Here is a 17,337-nt window from a genome sequence, read left to right as displayed (position 1 = left end):
GGTAGTGGTGGTAGTGGTGTAAGTGGTGGTGGTGGTGGTAGTGGTGGTAGTGGTGTAAGTGGTGGTAGTGGTGGTAGTGGTGGTAGTGGTGGTAGTGGTGGTAGTGGTGTAAGTGGTGGTAGTGGTGGTAGTGGTGGTAGTGGTGGTAGTGGTGTAAGTGGTGGTAGTGGTGGTAGTGGTGGTAGTGGTGTAAGTGGTGGTAGTGGTGGTAGTGGTGGTAGTGGTGGTAGTGGTGTAAGTGGTGGTAGTGGTGGTAGTGGTGTAAGTGGTGGTAGTGGTGGTAGTGGTGGTAGTGGTGGTAGTGGTGGTAGTGGTGTAAGTGGTGGTAGTGGTGGTAGTGGTGGTAGTGGTGGTAGTGGTGTAAGTGGTGGTAGTGGTGGTAGTGGTGGTAGTGGAGGTAGTGGTGTAAGTGGTGGTAGTGGTGGTAGTGGTGGTAGTGGTGGTAGTGGTGTAAGTGGTGGCAGTGGTGATAGTGGTGTAAGTGGTGGTAGTGGTGTAAGTGGTGGTGGTGGTGGTGGTAGTGGTGGTAGTGATGTAAGTGGTGGTAGTGGTGGTAGTGGTGGTAGTGGTGTAAGTGGTGGTAGTGGTGTAAGTGGTGGTGGTGGTGGTAGTGGTGGTAGTGGTGTAAGTGGTGGTAGTGGTGGTAGTGGTGGTAGTGGTGGTAGTGGTGGTAGTGGTGGTAGTGGTGTAAGTGGTGGTAGTGGTGGTAGTGGTGGTAGTGGTGTAAGTGGTGGTAGTGGTGGTAGTGGTGTAAGTGGTGGTGGTGGTGGTAGTGGTGGTAGTGATGTAAGTGGTGGTAGTGGTGGTAGTGGTGTGAGTGGTGGTGTGGTGGTGAGTGGTGGTGTGGTGGTGAGTGGTGGTAGTGGTGGTAGTAAGTGGTGGTAGTGGTGGTAGTGGTGTAAGTGGTGGTGGTGGTGGTAGTGGTGGTAGTGGTGTAAGTGGTGGTGGTGGTGGTAGTGGTGGTAGTGGTGTAAGTGGTGGTAGTGGTGGTAGTGGTGTAAGTGGTGGTAGTGGTGGTAGTGGTGGTAGTGGTGTAAGTGGTGGTGGTGGTGGTAGTGGTGGTAGTGGTGTAAGTGGTGGTAGTGGTGGTAGTGGTGGTAGTGGTGTAAGTGGTGGTAGTGGTGGTAGTGGTGGTAGTGGTGGTAGTGTTGGTAGTGGTGTAAGTGGCGGTAGTGGTGTAAGTGGTGGTAGTGGTGGTAGTGGTGGTAGTGGTGTAAGTGGTGGTAGTGGTGGTAGTGGTGGTGATGGTCAAAGAATAGCAGTCTTATTAAAATATACCTTACACAGCTGTTGTAATAGGTACGTTCTCGTCAGTAAACGCTAACTGGGACTTGATAACGTTATATAACAACCTCAAGTTTAACACTCAAGTCTTACAAGAAAACACAAGTAAAAATAACAGAGGAATTACTAGATAAATTAACATGGACGAACACGCTCAGACAATTCTTTAAAACGCAGAAAACAATTCTGTTAAGCGTTGAACACAATTCCTTGATTGTACAAACTTTATGGGAGATAATACACAAGCAGTGTCACTGCTCACTAGACACCTCACAGCCAACACTGAGAAACTGCCTGAATTCTTCACTCTGTCTTTCTCCTGGTACCTCCTTCCTTGTGCTCTCTCTCTCTCTCTCTCTCTCTCTCTCTCTCTCTCTCTCTCTCTCTCTCTCTCTCTCTCTCTCTCTCTCTCTCTCTCTCTCTCTCTCTCTCTCTCTCTCTCTCTCTCTCTCTCTTCTAGCAACCTCTGTTAATATCGTTACCATTGCTCTGTTGTTGTCCTCATATTTGTGTCTTGGTCTCCTGCTGTTGAGTGATGGGTTGTAAATCGCTGCTATTATCACCTTGGAACCCCTGTTATTAGTGTCCCTCTTAATGGGAAAACTGCATCTGCAATCACGTCTGTGAGCTTAGTCTCTTTTCTTGCTACTGTGTCTGGAGATACCTCAACTATTCACTCTTTTCATTGTTCGCTCTTATTTGTTATCCATCTGCTTTACTATACCACACGTTTAATTACCCATTTGCGTTGTCCTGTTCTCCTGGTTTATGGCCGTCTATTAGGGAAGAAGTGGGTGCAGGGGAGGGTGGAGGTTATGAGTGAGGGTAGGGCTGATTGTTAGGGTGGGACTGTGGGTAACAAAAAAGGCACAATACCGTGATTGGTTTGGGTGAGGGTCGATGGGGAACAAGGAGAAGAGGGGTTAGAAACTGTGGTATGGGGGTGGGGGATTATGAGAAAAGATCCTGCACTGGTTTCTAATGTAAGGGTCAGTTAGACAGCATTATTTTGCCTCTGTGTACTTCACTATCCTCAGTCTGTGTGTGGGGGGGGGGAATTGCAGGGGTCGATTCATAACTCTTGGCCCCGCCTCTCGACTGGTCGCTAATAGGTCCACTCTCTCCTTGCTCCATGAGCTTTATTATACCTTTTCTTAAAGCTATGCATGACTACTGCCTCCACTACATCGCTCTCCAGATTGTTCCACTTCCTGACAACTCTGTGACTGAAAGAACTTCCTAACATCCCTGTGATTCATTCGAGACTTCAACTTCCAATTGTGACCCCTTGTTGCTGTGTCCCATCTCTGTAACAACCTGTCCCTATCCACCTTGTCAATTCCTCTCAGCATTTTATACATCGTTACCATATCCCCCCTATCTCTCCTGTTCTCCAATGTCGTCAGATCGATTTCCCTTAACCTCTCCTCCTAAGACACGCCCCTTAGCTACGGAACTAGTTTTGTTGCAAACGTTTGTGTATGTGTGTGTGTGTGTGTGTGTGTGTGTGTGTGTGTGTGTGTGTGTAATTTTATATATGTATGTATGCATGTGTGTGTGTGCATATATTTTGTGTGTTATTCTCAAGAAGTGAAAAAAATACACCTCTCTGACGTTATGCAATACTCACGTTATTTCCCTGCTGACGTCAAGAAATATTCTTGATGTATATCCCTTCTGACGTGGGATAATATTCTTATTATTCTCCTGCTGGCATGAGACAGTATTCTTATTTCCCTGCTGTGATGAGTGTGAGTGTATATTTAGTTGTTATTGCAGTGTTGAGGTGGGCTGCTGGCATGCATCCCTGTCACGGTGTGACGGAGACATAACGACCGTGGGCTTGACACAGCCTCCCCTATCTGGCTCGACAGCCGGCCGGCTTCACGAAGCACCCAAACAAAGCAGGCGTAATGGCGTCAACAGGGACAAGCAGGATGACACTGTCATAGCCTCACACATAGCAAATAAACGGGTGTTTACAGGCGTTAACTACAGGAGGGAACCACATATACAGCTCCTTCTTTTCGTTGTTCCATGTTTTCGTTGGCTTCCAACTGAGCCATTGCTCATTATGTTCCACTCGGAGGTGGCTGTCAACGGGGGTGGAACAACGGCTCAATTGAAAGGTAAATTAAACGTGGAACGCCGAAAATAGGCGCTGTATATGCGGGGCCCTCCTGGGGGTGCTGCATATGCGGGGCCCTCTTGAGGGTGCTGTATATGCGGGACCCTCCTGCACTTATATTAACACTATACTATTGTTTGCCTGCTGTAATTGTACACATTAAACACTATAACATTATTAACACGTAGAACTACACCTCTAAATGAGTGAATTCTTTGAATACAGAGACAATTATCTTTTTGTAATTTAGGCACAAAGATAAGAGATAAATGATGAGATATTCAACCTTGGAAATGAATTAAACGTGAAGGTCAATTAGTAGCAGAATGTCCTAATCCTTTGCCTGGAGAAACGCCAGTAATGTCTGTAAATGTACTTGGAGGGACGTTCAGTTTCTCTCTCTCTCTCTCTCTCTCTCTCTCTCTCTCTCTCTCTCTCTCTCTCTCTCTCTCTCTCTCTCTCTCTCTCTCTCTCCCTCTCTCTCTCTCTCTTTCTCTCTCGTACAACGTTCAGCGCAACTGATAAAGAAAATTTGTGGCGAAACATTGCAGTAATAAGGCCTCCTCTACAGGCAGTGTTTCGCTCATCATGGATAGTGCCGATAAGAAATATTAAGAGAGTGGGTAATGGTGAGGTGAGATGGAATCAACCGCTTGCACAGGTGGTTACACGTCTAGTAGCTGGCTTGAAGGTGGCGCAGGTGTCATGCAGGCAGTGGAAGACTAGCTGTTAGTTCGCAGGTGGCTCACTGGTGGTCCAGGGGAGGCAGGTGGTTTACTAGTGGTGCTGGGGGGCAGGTGGCTAACTGGTGGTGTGGGCAGGCAGGTGGCTCACTAGTGGTGTAGGCGGGCAGGTGGCTCACTGGTAATGCAGGTGGGCAGGTGGCTCACTGGTTATGCAGACAGGCAGGTGGCTCACTGGTGGTGCAGGCGGGCAGGTGGCTCACTGGTATTGCAGGCGGGCAGGTGGCTCACTGGTAGTGCAGGCGGGCAGGTGGCTCACTGGTAGTGCAGGCGGGCAGGTGGCTCACTGGTAGTGCAGGCGGGCAGGTGGCTCACTGGTAGTGCAGGCGGGCAGGTGGCTCACTTGTAGTGCAGGCGGGCAGGTGGCTCACTAGTGGTGTAGGCGGGCAGGTGGCTCACTAGTGGTGTAGGCGGGCAGGTGGCTCACTAGTGGTGTAGGCGGGCAGGTGGCTCACTAGTGGTGTAGGCGGGCAGGTGGCTCACTAGTGGTGTAGGCGGGCAGGTGGCTCACTAGTGGTGCAGGCGGGCAGGTGGCTCACTAGTGGTGTAGGCGGGCAGGTGGCTCACTAGTGGTGTAGGCGGGCAGGTGGCTCACTAGTGGTGTAGGCGGGCAGGTGGCTCACTAGTGGTGTAGGCGGGCAGGTAGGCGGGCAGGTGGCTCACTAGTGGTGCAGGCGGGCGGGCAGGTGCAGGCGGGCTCACTAGTGGTGCAGGCGGGCAGGTGGCTCACTAGTGGTGTAGGCTAGTGGTGTAGGCGGGCAGGTGGCTCACTAGTGGTGTAGGCGGGCAGGTGGCTCACTAGTGGTGCAGGCGGGCAGGTGGCTAGTGGTGTAGGCGGGCAGGTGGCTCACTAGTGGTGCAGGCGGGCAGGTGGCTCACTAGTGGTGTAGGCGGGCAGGTGGCTCACTAGTGGTGTAGGCGGGCAGGTGGCTCACTAGTAGGGTGTAGGCTAGTGGTGTAGGCGGGCAGGTGGCTCACTAGTGGTGCAGGCGGGCAGGTGGCTCACTAGTGGTGCAGGCGGGCAGGTGGCTCACTAGTGGTGTAGGCGGGCAGGTGGCTCACTAGTAGGCGGGCAGGTGGCTCACTAGTGGTGTAGGCGGGCAGGTGGCTCACTAGTGGTGTAGGCGGGCAGGTGGCTCACTAGTGGTGCAGGCGGGCAGGTGGCTCACTAGTGGTGCAGGCGGGCAGGTGGCTCACTAGTGGTGTAGGCGGGCAGGTGGCTCACTAGTGGTGTAGGCGGGCAGGTGGCTCACTAGTGGTGCAGGCGGGCAGGTGGCTCACTAGTGGTGCAGGCGGGCAGGTGGCTCACTAGTGGTGTAGGCGGGCAGGTGGCTCACTAGTGGTGTAGGCGGGCAGGTGGCTCACTAGTGGTGTAGGCGGGCAGGTGGCTCACAGCATTAGCAGTCAAACATCCAAAGATAAACGCTCTAGATACAAGGCATTAGATGCAACTTGTAAAGTTTCAAGTTTAAGGTTTTTGTTTTATTGCGTTTACTAAGCGTTAAAACGTTATAACGCTTCAAACGTTATATAACAAATCAAAACTATCACTGTTATCAATATTGAATTGCTTTTACATTGCATAAATCCATATAAAAGTATATTCAAAGTATGTTTTTCATGTTCCGAAATCCTTGTCCATAAATCGTCATCGGCCAGGAATGTGCGCAATTCAGCCGAAAGGGAAAATATCCCCACCAATTGTACCGAAAGAGATTCTGGGTTATTAATCAGGCAAGAACACTTGTGGGAAAAGTCGGACCTGTCTACCAGAAGAAGTGACCGTCTGTCCCTAAGCACACATCAGAAACCCCACCCAACTTCGGGTGGATAGGTATAAGGTGAATTTTGACGAGTGCGAGGGTTACAAATGACAGTTTACAGTGACAGTCGTTTGGGTTTGAGCACTTGAGCAGCATCACGAGGTTAGTATACAGATTACAGAAACCTGAAACTTCAACAGGTACTAAATTAACATGGTGTACAGGACTGATCAACCTACTGTTGTCATTTACTTGAGCAGAAAGCTCAAGAGTCCGCTGGTTTGTTGTCTCTGTGAAGTTATGTATGAATGTATCTCATACCTAACTTGTCCCTTATAGGAATGGCTCTGATGCATCTGTCATCAGCCGTCCGTTACTGGAATGAATCTATCATTCCTTGTTCCTTTCCTTGAGTACATGCATCATCCCCCATCCCTTACATGAGTGCATGTATCAGCCCCGTCACTTATATGATTGAATTCCTTACCCTTCCGTCACTTGCATGAGTACATCCCTCGCCGTTCATTCTTTATAAGAGTGTATCCCTCACCCTCCATTCTTTATAAGAGTGTATCCCTCACCCTCCATTCTTTATAAGAGTGTATCCCTCGCCCTCCATCCCTTACGTGAGTGGATCCAACTCCCTACTCGACCTACGCATTATTCCTTAACTCTATCTCCGGAAACACACGATATTCACCGAGGTGTACAAGTTATCCTGGCTGAACATTCTTGGTGTTCATGGGAATGACAGAAGTCCTTGCTGGTGTTGTTTTAGCTGGAGTCTGCAGAAAGAAGAGCGGCAGCCCTCACATTACCTGCCACAGGAGCGGGCCAGCCAGCAGCCAACCACCAGCACGACCATCACAGCCATTACGGGTATCATGCCCGGCAACCTGCCCCAAGTCTAGTGTCACCTGCGCGCACACACACACACACGCGCGCGCGCGTGCCCCCGCGTCCACACACTCCCACCCGGAGATACGCACACACGTACTTACATACCCCCGGGGGATTGTTGGGGAGGTGAGTCACTGGCATCAGGAGTATTAAGCCTGCAGCCACTGGTGGGTCCTGGTAGACCGTCCCCAGCTACCGAGGTGGTGTGACTACTCTCAAGCCTCTCCTTCCCCGACACAGCAGGCAAGGCAGCCCTTCTAGTCGATAGTGTGATCATATACTCACCTTAGTGATCAATAGTGATAATATATTTAGTGTCTCTTGACATATATTTGAAAAAAAAAACGATATTGAGGATGTTGACCCAGTGTTGACCACCATAGCGCCGGGAGCAGCAGTGTACCAGTACTTTCCCTCCTCCCCAACACTATCCTTCCTTCCTTCCTTTCAAAGTCCAGCCACGAGTCTTCGGCAGTTCGTGGGCGAAATCATTATTTTAAGTCTCCAGTGCGGTTATTTTCCACCGTATTCGCACCCTATTTTGGGAAATGTTTAGTGTCACTGGATTTTTTTTATTAACAGTGGAGTGAGCGGGGAGTCACAAAGCTTTTACTACTGATCTTCGTTGTAGGAACTTTTGTGTTTGAACGAAGGTCAAACAAGACGACTTCATCCGTGAAAAACTGAGTGTAGCTTCTGTTGCTGGAATGCTTTAAGAAACACTAAGGCTTGCTTCAGCACGCCAGCTTCAAATTACTACGAGCTACACTCGACAGAAACCAACTGGAAAATTCCTGGAAGTTTTACTGGATTCTCTATGAGACCAGACAAGCTAGTAGCAAATGTTGCTCTCTGATATACGAATGATTGAATTAGAATTTGCCACCGAAGTGGTTAGTTTATTGTGCACCCCATATAAATCCTGTGGAGAGTATGGATACGCAAAAGGCCTAGGTACTAGACCCCAAAAGGATTTGCAGGAGTACATCTGGATTTATATCAACAGTTCACTTATCTTACACAAGGAATTTTAGGAAATAGGAATGAGAATATGAAGACCTGGGAAAGTTAATCGCCATTACGTCCTCATCTTGGTACAATAACCCAACCAAAATCCATAGTCTTAAATAACAAACTAAATTACTTGCTGCCATTCGTTTGTGTTTATACTGGCATTAACTGCTCAAGCAAGCACAGAAAAACACCACACATAAACACACATACACACACACATACTCATCTGACTCAGATGAGTCACAGGGATGTTAGGAAGTATTTCTTCAGTCATAGAATTGTCAGGAAGTGGAATAGTCTTGGAAGTGATGTAGTGGAGGCAGGATCCATACATAGCTTTAAGAAGTGGTATGATAAAGCTCATGGAGTAGGAAGAGAGTGGATCTAGTAGCGACCAGTGAAGAGGCGGGGGGAAGGAGCTATGACTCAACCCCTGCAACTACAATTAGGTGAGTGCACACTGGAATGGGTTCCAAGAGGAGCACCACAAGCATGGCTCTGCTCCTGTAGGTTCTCTATAACGTACTACTGACAGTACTGAAGCTTAGTATTGAGCCTTAAGTTCTGCACAGGGAAGCGTTGTTCCACTAAAAGCTCAATCTACAAAATGTCTCCACCTCTATTTCTGTAGCATCAAATAGATCACAAACCAGAGAACCAGCGGGTCGCAGTAACAGTGTCCCTGAAGACCAGAGAACCAGCGGGTCGCAGTAACAGTGTCCCTGAAGACCAGAGAACCAGCGGGTCGCAGTAACAGTGTCCCTGAAGACCAGAGAACCAGCGGGTCGCAGTAACAGTGTCCCTGAAGACCAGAGAACCAGCGGGTCGCAGTAACAGTGTCCCTGAAGACCAGAGAACCAGCGGGTCGCAGTAACAGTGTCCCTGAAGACCAGAGAACCAGCGGGTCGCAGTAACAGTGTCCCTGAAGATGGACAACTGAACACTTTGCTAACTCCTTAAAATACAAGGAGAAAGGAAGACCAGGGGATATGATCAAGACATAGAAAATACTCAAAGGTCTAAATATAGAGGATAGGTACAGGCTGCTTGACATGGAAGAAGAGGGAGCTAGGATACACAGACAGCATCTGAACGCGAAGATGACCCATTTTTATTATTATTATTATTATTGTTATTATTATTATTATTATTATTATTATTATTATTATTATTATTATTATTATTATTAGTAGTAGTAGTAGTAGTAGTAGTAGTAGTAGTAGTAGTAGTAATAGTAGTAGTAGTAGTAGTAGTAGCAGTAGTAGTAGTAGTAGTAGTAGTAGTAGTAATAGTAGTAGTAGTAGTAGTAGTAGTAGCAGTAGTAGTAGTAGCAGTAGTAGTTAGTAGTAGTAGTAGTAGTAGTAGTAGTAGTAGTAGTAATAGTAGTAGTAGCAGTAGTAATAGTAGTAGTAGTAGTAGTAATAATAGTAGTAGTAGTAGTAGTAGTAATAGTAGTATTATTATAGTTAGAGAAGTGCTAATCTCACAAGAATCATACAGCACCTAGGGAATGGAAACCAAGAAAGAAAGTGGATCCAATTCCTTGGATCATGAGCCCCTCACCAAGATGAACAATAAGATTATCAGAAAATATATTTTAAGCCTCAGGGTGGTCATTAAGTGGATTTAAAAAAAGGGCATTGGAAGCAAATACTCTACACAGTTTCATGAATAGTTGTGATAAGGTCCAGGAATCCCCAAAAAACCAGTAAATCCGATTAATAGTAGCTAAGAAACGAGGCCAGGAGCTGTGACTTAACCCTCATAAACACACCTTGGTGATTTATGTATGTTTCAGGTCAGGTTTTCCATCCCTGTGGAATTTACCATCGTAACTATGTGAGATTAGCTAGCTACATCCGTACCACTTCCTCAAACGGATGACCAGGAATTATCAACATTATAGACAATAAGAGCACAACAGAACACCTCAGAGCTCCTAAGAGTTCATCAGAGCAGCACAGAATACCTAAGAGCCCATAAGAGATCATCAGAACACCTCAGAGCTCCTAAGAGTTCATCAGAGCACTACAGAACACCTCAGAGCTCCTAAGAGTTCATCAGAGCGCCACATAATACCTCAGAGCTCCTAAGAGTTCACCAGAGCACCATAGAACACCTCAGAGCTCCTAAGAGTTCACCAGAGCACTATAGAACACCTCGGAGCTTTTAAGAGTTCATCAGAGCACACCAGAACACCTCAAAGCTGCTAAGAGTTCACCAGAGCACCCCAGAATACCTAAGAGCTCCTAAGAGTTCATCAGAACAGCACAGAACACCTCAGAGCTCCTAAGCGTTCACCAGAGCACCACAGAACACCTCAGAGTTGCTAAGAGTTCATCAGAGCACCACAGAACACCTCAGAGCTGCTAAGAGTTCACCAGAGCACCCCAGAATACCTAAGAGCTCCTAAGAGTTTATCAGAACAGTACAGAACACCTAAGAGCTCCTAAGAGTTCATCAGAGCACCACAGAATACCTTAGAGCTTCTAAGAGTTCATCAGAGCACCTCAGAACACTTCAGAACACCTCAGAACACCTCAGAACACCTCAGAACACCTCAGAACACCTCAGAACACCTAAAAACACCTCAGAACACTTCAGAACACCTCAGAACACCTCAGAACACCTCAGAACACCTCAGAACACCTAAAAACACCTCAGAACACCTCAGAACACCTCAGAACACCTCAGAACACCTCAGAACACCTCAGAACACCTAAAAACACCTAAAAACACCTCAGAACACCTCAGAACACCTCAGAACACCTCAGACCACCTCAGAACACCTCAGAACACCTCAGAACACCTCAGAACACCTCAGAACACCTCAGAACACCTAAAAACACCTCAGAACACCTCAGAACACCTCAGAACACCTAAAAACACCTCAGAACACCTCAGAACACCTCAGAACACCTCAGAACACCTCAGAACACCTCAGAACACCTCAGAACACCTCAGAACACCTCAGAACACCTCAGAACACCTCAGAACACCTCAGAACACCTAAAAACACCTCAGAACACCTCAGAACACCTCAGAACACCTCAGAACACCTAAAAACACCTCAGAACACCTCAGAACACCTCAGAACACCTCAGAACACCTAAAAACACCTCAGAACACCTCAGAACACCTCAGAACACCTCAGAACACCTCAGAACACCTTAGAACACCTCACAATACCTCAGTTCACCAGAGCACCCCAGAATACCTAAGAGCTCCTAAGAGTTTATCAGAACAGTACAGAACACCTAAGAACACCTCAGAACACATCAGAACACAGAACACCTCAGAACACCTCAGAACACCTCAGAACACCTAAAAAACACCTCAGAACACCTCAGAACACCTCAGAACACCTAAAAACACCTCAGAACACCTCAGAACACCTCAGAACACCTCAGAACACCTAAAAACACCTCAGCTCCTAAGAGTTCACCAGAGCACCACAGAATACCTTAGAGCTTCTAAGAGTTCATCAGAACACCTCAGAACACCTCAAAACACCTCAGAACACCTCAGAACACCTCAGAACACCTCAGAACACCTCAGAACACCTTAGAACACCTCAGAACACCTCAGAATATACCACTGTACTGGAAAAGTGAGTTTACGATAACGAAAGAAAATAGTGAAAATGGTGTGGGGGGGGGTGTTGGGGGGGTGTTGGGGGGGTGTTGGGGGGGTGTTGGGGGGGTGTTGGGGGGGGGGTGTTGACAGGCGAACAAGAAAGTAGAGAAATCAAAACCACTTCATAAAAATTAACTATATGTTGAAGACAAAGTTTGAAGGTCCAGAATAAAGTGTAGCGGATGTGTGGTAGATAGAGATGAAACTCACAGTAGAATGTGTGAACAATGTTGGAGCAGATGCTGGGTGTCTCCCGCCACCACCAGATTATCACCCACCTTTACAATGATTAATTAGACACATGTGCAAAACTTGGGTGTCTTTATTGAGGAAACGTTTCGCCACACAGTGGCTTCATCAGTCCACTACAACGAAGAATAGATCAGGAGATTGAGGTAAACAGTCCCTCAGCCTGGATTCGATGTAATCAATTCATGGACTGATTACATCGTCTCCAGGCTGAGGGACTGATTACCTTATCTTCTGTATATAATTCTTCACATTATGTCCTTGTATTATACTGATAAAGCCATTAGTTGGCGAAACGTCTATAAATAAAAATACCCAGATGTTACACATGTGTCTAATTCTTCATTTTGACGGTATTGTATATCAATTGTATACAAAAGAAAGCATAAAAATAAATCAGGGAACGGGTGGGGTTTAAACCTGTGGCGAGTGTCTTGAAACACCGAGGCCAGTGCGTTAACCACTTGTGCTATTCTGACTTTGTGAAATATAAAAATATTATATTACCCGCTCAAGGGCAGCTTACACTGATGAGTTCCTGAGACACTTATGCAATATTTGCGTATGTTTATTGACGAAACGTTTAGACTACACAGCAGGCTTCTTCAGTCGACTGTATAGAGTCGAATATAAAACAAGAAGCAATAGAAGTAATTTCGAGGTTATTAGTCCCTTAGCCCTGGTAGGAGGTGGTCAGTCCCTCAGCCCTGGTAGGAGGTGGTCAGTCCCTTATCTTTGGTTGGAGATGGTCAGTCTCTCAGTCTTGGTACGAGGAGGTCAGTCCCAAACATAAAGCAGACTCATGCAGCGAGACCATATATAGGAGCAGAAGTGAGGTGTAGCAGCTGAAGGTAACCTCACAGGTGAGCGAGGCCGACTAGTTGAAGTAGGTTAAGCCAGTTGCTTGGAAAAGGACTTTTAGAAGACTTGTACCATATACCAGTGTCATACTGATGGTATACAATATTGACAAGTTGTCGGTATGGTATACTGTTGCTATGATACTTGTCTAACACAGCAACATCATGGTATCCTGGGTAAGGGAAGGTATTCTACAACTCCTTTGTTAAGCAACTGTTTAGTCGTCGCCGCTCACTTGTGAGGTTACCTTCAGCTGCTACACCTCACTTCTGCTCGTATATAAGGCCCTGTTGCATGCTTCTACTTTAAGCTTGAGGGACTGATCACCTCATAATTACTACTTCTACTGGCTCGTTTTATATTCGCCTAAATTCCACTGAAAATCCTGCTGTTTACGCGAAACGTCTTGGCAATAAAGATACCCGAATATTGAACTTGCGGCTTATATATTAACTTGTCGGTATTGTCTTCCATCATTAATATGATAGTGTAAACTTGTGTTATATCTCAGTTTCTCTGTGGCAAGTGGAACAAGAATTTACACTGATCTGCGAACCTACACGTTCAGCCAGGCTGACCACGAGCAGCACTAAGTAAGCTTGGGTCGAAGGCTGACACCACATGCTAATCGAAATACAGAAATACTTGTGTTTCTTTTCAGTAATAGGTTAGTTTCATCTTGTTCAGTACCACAAGCCAGTCTCACCAGAGGTGTTTAGATATGACTCCATGGATACGACTTGAAGGATTCGATCCCACACTACTCACATCCAGACTGTCATAGCTATCAGTAGAACAGTGACTTTAACCATTACATCATTGATGCAACTAGTAAGTTTGGGTCGAACTCTCACCTTCGCTTGTTTACTGAATCCCGGCAACAATCGTCATGTTTCTCATCACGGAAGACTAATTTCATCTTCTGAAACGCTACAAGCCAGGTATACGAGAGTTATTTCTTCACGATGGCTAAAATAATAATAAAAAAAACTTTATATTACTATTAATTCTGAAGAGTCATAACATTCTAAATATCTCTAGCGAGGTCAGAAGGCAGTGCTGCACAAGAATAAATTATCATAAAAAGATAAAAAACGCCTCGAGTGTTCCCTGGTTTGGACTAGCATGTCGATGTGAAAGTCTTCCACTCAAACTTACACTGGTGTAACACTTTAAGAGGTGCCTGAGTTTCCCTGTCTCCTAATATAATGTTTATTTTTCCACTATAATCTACCTTGTCCATAATTACTATCGCATTTGCTTTGTTTGCTTTCGTAAGGTGAAGTCCAGGATCTTTCCTTAATTCGTGGTATAACTTAACAAATTTTTGAGGACAGTTGTGTTGCTGAGGTCTGAGCGGAAGTCCTCGGTCAGATGACCCAGAGCTCCAGCTGTGGGTCATCATTTGACTAAGACCCGCGACAGGAAACACTTGTCCTGTTTCCTGACGAACCTTACCTAACCTAACCTAATCATACCACGGGCGGGGATAGAACCCGCGGGTTCTATCCCCGCCCGTGGTATGGTTTGTTTGCAATCGTGTCATTACGATTTCGTGAGTCATGCTAACCTAACCTGTTGTCAAGGGGACTTAATGAGTGCAAGACAGACGGCACTTAGTGAGCCGCCAACTAACTTGCTCAATATATCTCTGCGAAACAGTGTTATGGAAGATGGCTATTACAGTTCCTATCTTCAGATCAGGACTTATGTTTTCATATCATCAAATTGCCACCCAAAATAAAGCTTGACGTCAACAGTAGACAAATTAGTAGAATCACTAATTGCCAATATAATAAGAAGTCACGTTGATGAGCATAATTTCTTTAATGAATCTCAACACGGATTCGCAAATGGCTGTTCGTACCTCACAAATTTACTGATTTTCTCCAGTGAAACATTTTAGTCAGTGAAAAAGATGCAGTGCTGTGTATTTTTAGTGTTCAGCAAGACTTTTAATAGAAGACTTTTAAAGAAAGTGGCACCACATGGTAATGGTAGAAAATTTCTCTCGTGGATAGAGGCTAACTAAAAAAAATGTGTATAAATTGAGTGAAATCAGAACGGGGACCAGTGACATGTATCATTTCTGGACTCCATCTTCGTAATGTACATCAGGGGTCATCAACCTGAGCAGACTGATGACCACAGAGAAAGCCTAATGCTACCCTTTGAACTATTAGAAAACAAACATAATTACGACACTATAACTTCTTGATTCGCCGGTACTCTCCCGGCCCGGATCTTTTCCAGATGGTGACCAGGCCTTGGTTTCCTGTCTTGGGAGTGTCTAAGACCTATGTCTACCATGGGAGGAGGTACAAGTACCTCCTCATCTTCTGGTACCAACTGTCCCCAGGCCTAGCCCCATTTTCCGTTCTCACGGGGCTCGTAGGGAGAAGCTAGGCCTCTGGTCTGCCATCTTCCCCGCCCCAGGGGGCGCTCATGGGAGTGGCAGTCTTGTGAGCTGCAGGTGGAAGAAAGCTCTGGCTCTCCCGTGCACTATAACTAATACGATAAGTAAAGCAAGACAACATTTTCCAGAAAAAATCCACACTAAATAAGGTATATATATGTTGACAATAAATTTGACGTGAAAGCAGTTTTATCTTAGATTAAAATGTGGTAACATATTACAGATTTAAGTATATTTTGGCTCGATATCTACAATTATCGTATTACTGCGATGACCACATCAGTTGCCGGTCAAGGTTTGTTACAACTTACAAGATCACATACAGATGACACTGTCATGCAACCACAGCCACCACACGGCTCTAGATGTCTGTTGTCATGCAACCACAGCCACCACATGGCTCTAGATGTCTGTTGTCATGCAACCACAGCCACCACACGGCTCTAGATGTCTGCTGTCATGCAACCACGGCCAGCACACGGCTCTAGCTGTCTGCTGTCATGCAACCACAGAGAGCACACGGCTCTAGCTGTCTGCTGTCATGGAACTACAGCCACCACACGGCTCTAGCTGTCTGCTGTCATGCAACCACAGCCACCACACGGCTCTGGATGTCTGCTGTCATGCAACCACAGCCACCACACGGCTCTGGATGTCTGCTGTCATGCAACCACAGCCACCACACGGCTCTGGATGTCTGCTGTCATGCAACCACAGCCACCACACGGCTCTGGATGTCTGCTGTCATGCAACCACAGCCACCACACGGCTCTAGCTGTCTGCTGTCATGCAACCACAGAGAGCACACGGCTCTAGCTGTCTGCTGTCATGCAACTACAGCCACCACACGGCTCTAGCTGTCTGCTGTCATGCAACCACAGCCAGCACACAGCTCTAGCTGTCTGCTGTCATGCAACCACAGAGAGCACACGGCTCTAGCTGTCTGCTGTCATGCAACCACAACCAGCACACGGCTCTAGCTGTCTGCTGTCATGCAACCACAGCCACCACACGGCTCTAGCTGTCTGCTGTCATGCAACCACAGCCAGCACACAGCTCTAGCTGTCTGCTGTCATGCAATTACAGCCACCACACGGCTCTAGCTGTCTGCTGTCATGCAACCACAGCCACCACACGGCTCTAGCTGTCTGCTGTCATGCAACCACGGCCAACACACGGCTCTAGCTGTCATGCAACTACAGTCAACACACGGCTCTAGTTGTCTGCTATCATGCAACCACAGCCACCACACGGCTCTAGCTGTCTGCTGTCATGCAACCACGGCCAACACACGGCTCTAGCTGTCATGCAACTATAGTCAGCACACGGCTCTAGCTGTCTGCTGTTATGCAACCACAGCCAGCACACGGCTCTAGCTGTCTGCTGTCATGCAACCACGGCCAACACACGGCTCTATCTGTCATACAACTACAGCCAGCACACGGCTCTAGCTGTCTGCTGTCATGCAACCACGGCCAACACACGGCTCTAGCTGTTATGCAACTACAGTCAGCACACGGTTCTAGCTGTCTGCTGCCATGCAACTACAGTCAGCACACGGCTCTACCTGTCTGCTGTCATGCAACTACAGCCAGCACACGGCTCTAGCTGTCATGCAACTACAGTCAGCACACGGCTCTACCTGTCTGCTGTCATGCAACTACAGTCAGTACACGGCTCTAGCTGTCTGCTGTCATGCAACCACGGCCAACACACGGCTCTAGGTGTCTGCTGTCATGCAACTACAGTCAGTACACGGCTCTAGCTGTCTGCTCTCATGCAACTACAGTCAGTACACGGCTCTAGCTGTCTGCTGTCATGCAACTACAGTCAGTACACGGCTCTAGCTGTCTGCTGTCATGCAACCACGACCAACACACGGCTCTAGGTGTCGGCTGTCATGCAACTACAGTCAGTACACGGCTCTAGCTGTCTGCTGTCATGCAACTACAGTCAGTACACGGCTCTAGCTGTCTGCTGTCATGCAACCACAGCCGCCACACTGCTCTAGCTATCTGGCCCACTGTATGCATGAGGTTCTGTGAATAGTTGTATTAAACTGTGATGGCTGAGAGAACAATTAAGGAAGAAGAACGAGAAGGCACAATACTGTGACTGGAACAATACTGTGACTGGAACAATACTGTGACTGAAACAATACTGTGACTGGAACAATACTGTGACTGGAACAATACTGTGACTGGAACAATACTGTGACTGGAACAATACTGTGACTGGAACAATACTGTGACTGGAACAATACTGTGACTGGAACAATACTGTGACTGGAACAATACTGTGACTGGAACAATACTGTGACTGGAACAATACTGTGACTGGAAC

General features: G+C 47.0%; 1 protein-coding gene across 2 annotated transcripts in view; it reads left to right on the top strand.

The window, feature by feature from the left end:
* The window catches only part of LOC128694876 (uncharacterized), a 163,356-nt gene that overhangs the window by 101,578 nt on the left and 44,441 nt on the right, over positions 1 to 17,337 (top strand). Inside the window, exon 1 of one of the 2 annotated variants that reach the window (XM_053785229.2) lies at positions 6,901 to 7,061. The exons of the other annotated variant lie outside the window; for it this stretch is intronic. The gene's annotated coding sequence lies outside the window, so the exon portion shown is untranslated. Of the gene's footprint in view, positions 1 to 6,900; positions 7,062 to 17,337 lie in introns of those variants that run through there. 2 annotated transcript variants of the gene reach the window in all.

The sequence above is a fragment of the Cherax quadricarinatus genome, chromosome 14, assembly GCF_038502225.1.
Source record: "Cherax quadricarinatus isolate ZL_2023a chromosome 14, ASM3850222v1, whole genome shotgun sequence".
In the NCBI taxonomy this organism is placed as follows: domain Eukaryota; kingdom Metazoa; phylum Arthropoda; class Malacostraca; order Decapoda; family Parastacidae; genus Cherax; species Cherax quadricarinatus.
This window is presented reverse-complemented; position numbering and strand designations above follow the sequence as displayed.